Genomic DNA, 4,575 nt, shown 5'->3' with positions numbered 1-4,575 from the left:
TGCCCAGAGAGGTAAAGAAAATTACCTTGACATAAGCAATAAAGCCATGATTTGAAGCCAGACCTTTTTTCAAGTCACATGCTCATGGTCTTATACTGGAAAGCTTCACTAGGAAAAAGAAAAATTGTCTCATTTTCAGAAACTTGGGAGGCTGTGATCAGGGCAATTTTGTCAAGAACAAGAAACAACTTCTTGCATTCTTGTATACTGCTTCATATTAATTAGTATTGGTCAATATTTGTGTTTGTTAAAGATTATATCTCTCATCCACACTCAGGGAATAACTTGGGGCTTTGGATTGCCTTTTAAGATTTTATGCATTGATGGTTTGCAGTTTAAGCACTAGATTAAAGCAGTGTTCCTGTGCCCTGCTGGTACTTCTATGTTCATGCAGAACTATATATGGTCCTCTGGTCTGCCCAGGAAACAAGGCTGGGCTTGTACTTACGATGACCAACCATCTCAATTTGCCCAGAGCTGCCCTGGTATTAAAGCTGAAAGCTGCTCTTCTCTTGGCCTTCTGGACCCCGTCATCAGTGCTGTGCCATTTCAGTGGGTGCAGGATCTGTCCTGGACACGGGCATTATACCAGGACTGACCGGAAGGTTTTCCAATCTCTTAATGCAAAATGCAAGTTGGCATTCCTTTCAAGAGGAACCTATGGCAGATAAGCTGAACTGTCCTCTACAGAAGAAAGCATGAAAAGGACAGTTGGGAGAAATGTAAAAGAAGAGAACTTGCCTTGCAGTTAAATTCCAGAGGGCTATCCCTAGTGTGTCTCTTGCTGATATTATGGCCAAGAGGAATCAGAAACCTGAAGTTAGAAAGGCTCAATGAGAACAAGCTCTCAGGGCTGCCGAAGCAGCAAAAAAGGTGAAGCAAGCATCTAAACAGACAGCAGTGGCTGCTACTGAGGCTTCCACACAGGCAGTACCTAAGCAAAAGATTGTGAATCCCATGAAGTTTCCTGCTCCCAGAGTTGGTAGAAAACACTAAGTTGGCAGATGAGATTTTTAAATAAAGATCCGACTCAGATTTGTGCTGACTTTTTTTTATACTCTTAAAACCAAGCATTTTTGGCCTGCAGGGTAATAGTTGAATTATGTAAGAGCTAAGCATTACTCAAGAATTGTTTCAAACCTTTTAGATAAGTTATGTTCTTGTTAAATAGCTTTAACTATTTTAAACTTGAAATACACATTTCCATGAAGTGGGAATACTTGATAAATACGAATTAATAGATCAGAAATAGGATTAAGTTACTGTTACTTTGAAGCTCCCTGGGAGGTGTTTTCCTTCTTCATCTCTAAAGTTTGCTGGCTCATGGACTCTCCGCTTTGTTGTGCTACAGCATTCTCTGCTCTCTCTCTGAATCTCCCATTATCCAAAATGTTTCCTCTTTTATAGGACTCCAGTAAACCAATCAAGACCTACCCAAATGGGTGGAGACATGTCATCACCTAATCCAGTTTAACAACTACTCTTGACTAAATCACATCATCCAGAGAGATGATCTGATTACAGTTTCAAACATACAATATTGAATAGGGATTATTCTACCTTTATGAAATGGGATTTTGATTAAAATATGGCTTTTCTAGGGGGCAGACATCCTTTCAAACCAGCACAGAGGGACACAGAAGCTGAGAGAAACAGAAGCTAGAAGACAGACACATGCAGAAGCTCAGATAAGAAGCCACTGAAGCCAGAAGGTGGAAGGAAGCAATAAAACCTGAGAGAGAAGGATCAGCAGAGGTTGCTGTGTACCTTGTTACCTGAGAGAGGAGGCCGAGCTCTCTGATAGCTGATCTTCCAGAAGGTATTGACCTATTGATAACTTAATTTAGATATTTTGGCCCTAGAACTATATAATTGTAAGCTAATAAATCCCCATTGTGAAAAGCCATCTTGTTTCTGGTTTAGTGCATTTTGTCAGTTTTAGCAAACCAAAACAATATCTTCCATTGTAAAAAATCTAATCCTGTCATTGGTGAGTTGGGAAATGATGAAGAGGAAAAGAGAAATCAAAGTCTACCAAACCACAGGAAAAACTGCTAAGTGTTTATAATGTGTCAAGCATGGTATTAAAAACTCTATACCTTTCATGGAGTCTTCATAACATATCTTCACAAAATGCATTTTAACAGCCCAATATGTTCAGAAGGGTTTGAAATGTTCTTCTCTTATAGGGGCAAGTGGTTTCTGTCACAGGGCTCCAGGCCCAAACATCAATAGGAAGATACAAAGAATGTTCAAGTAGGAGATACATTTACTCACTAGATTAAATAGCATTCAGGAACATGTTACTTTCTCTAGTATTTCCCTTTAGTTTCTCCTTTTATCAAGTGTTATGTAAACACTTAAGCCCAGGTGAACCTTCCTAATTTATATACTGCCTTTGTGCAAATTAGATAAAGGCTCCTCTCTGGGCAGGCTGGGCATGGACAGGGAGCAGGAGTTGCATTTCAGTTCACTATGTCAGGAGGCCTCATGCAGAACACAAACTATAACACCATTTTTTATGTCTGTGGCTGAGGAAAATTAAATGAAAAGTGAAAATAATCTAACAAAGTCAGAGCAGCAGCCTCCAGGGTCATTGTGCTAGTGGCATAAATGTCTGTTCCTGTCCTCAAAGAGAAGCTGAAACACAGGATCAGCCTGTGAGGTCCAGTAGCCCCTCTTCAGGTAGAGATTAATTTTCATTTGATAGATTTAGAAATTCCAAATTTACTTTTTTCTGATTTTAATATTTTTATTGTAAAAATTTAACATACAAACATTCTTGACATACAGACACTCCATACATGGTGCACAATCAGGAGTTCACAATATCATCACATGGTTGTTTATTCATCACCATGATCATTTTTTCGAACATTTGCATCACTCCAGCAAAAGAAAGAAAAAAGAAAAAACTCATCATACCGTAACCCTTATCCCTGCCTCTCATTGACCACTAGTATTTCCATCTACTCAACTTATTCTAATCTTTGTTCCTCCTATTATTTGTTTATTTTTTATCCATATATATATTTTTTAAATTTATTTTTTATTTTTTATTTTTTTGCATGGGCAGACACCAGAAATTGAACCCAGGTCTCTGGTATGGCAGGCAAGAACTCTGTCTGCCGAGCCACCATGGCCCACCTTATCCATATTTTTTACTCATCTGTCCATACCATAGATAAAAGGAACATCAGACACAAGGCTTCACAATCACACAGTCACATTGTAAAAGCTGTATCATTATACAATTATCTTCAAGAAACAAAGTTACTGGAACACAGCTCTACAGTTTTAGGTACCCTTTAACCACTCCAATATACATAAACTAAAAAAGGATATCTATATAATGCATAAGAATAACCTCCAGGATAACCTCTCAACTGTGTTCGAAATCTCTCAGCCAATGAAACTTTATTTTGTCTCATTTCTCTCTTCCTCCTTTTGGTTGAGAAGGTTTCCTCAATCCCTTGATGCTGGGTCTCAGCTCATCCCAGGATTTCTGTCCCATGTTGCCTGGGAGATTTACACCCCTGGGATTCATGTCCCACGTAGGGGGCAAGGGAGGACAGTGAGTTCACTTGACATGTCAGCATAGAGAGAGTGAGAGGCCACGTCTGAACAACAAATGAGATTCTCTGGGAGTGTCTCTTAGGCAGCCATTTCTTTTATACTCATTTGTTAAATCCTATCTTTTCTGTTATACTCTTCCTTCTCTTTAAATGACATGTGTATGTGCAATGAATTTCAAAATATATTACAACAACTAGTTGTAGAATAGATTTTAGAGTTATGTATGGGTTACAATCCCACAATTTTAGATTTTTATTTCTACTACTCTAACGTACTAGAGACTAAATGAAATATCAGTTTAGTGATTTAGCACACATATTCATTTGTTAAACCTGATCTTCTCTGTATAATTCTACCATCACCTTTGATCTTTCTCCCACTCTTTAGGGCTATTTGGGCTATGCTCGTTCTAACTTTTTCATGTTGGAAGGGGCTGCCAATAATATGGGAAAGGGGGATGGAACTAGTTGATGTTCTGGAGAGGCTGGCTTCTCTAGGTTTCAGGACTTATCTATTTCAGGAACCCATCTGGATGTTGTACATTTCTGGAAAGTTATCCTAGTGCATGGAAACATTGTAGAATCTTATGTAAAGCCCTAAGTATTCTTTAGGATTGGCAGGAATAGTTTTTATTGGGGTTTGGCAAGTTATGATAGGTGGTGATATCTAACTAAAGCATGTATAAGAGTGACCTCGAATCTATTTGAACCCTCTCAGCCACTGATACAATATTTGTTACACGTATTTTCCTTCTTTTTGTCATGATGGCATTGTTGATCCCACAGTGCCAGGGCCAGGCTCATCCTTGGGAGTCATTTCCCATGCTGCCAGGGAGATTTTCACCCCCTGGAGGTCATGTCCCACGTAGGGGTGGAGGGCAATGGTTTCATTTGCAGAGTTGGGCTTAGAGAGAGAGAGAAACCACATCTAAGTAACAAAAGAGATCCTCCAGAGGTGACTCTTAGGCGTATCTATAGATAGGCTAAGCTTCTCTGCCAC

General features: G+C 39.1%; 1 pseudogene; it reads left to right on the top strand.

The window, feature by feature from the left end:
• The first annotated feature begins 449 nt into the window (after positions 1–449).
• LOC143675653 (large ribosomal subunit protein eL24 pseudogene) lies at positions 450–996 on the top strand (annotated as a pseudogene).
• Positions 997–4,575: the final 3,579 nt, after the last annotated feature.

This window comes from Tamandua tetradactyla, chromosome 3 (genome assembly GCF_023851605.1).
Source record: "Tamandua tetradactyla isolate mTamTet1 chromosome 3, mTamTet1.pri, whole genome shotgun sequence".
NCBI classification, from domain to species: domain Eukaryota; kingdom Metazoa; phylum Chordata; class Mammalia; order Pilosa; family Myrmecophagidae; genus Tamandua; species Tamandua tetradactyla.
This window is presented reverse-complemented; position numbering and strand designations above follow the sequence as displayed.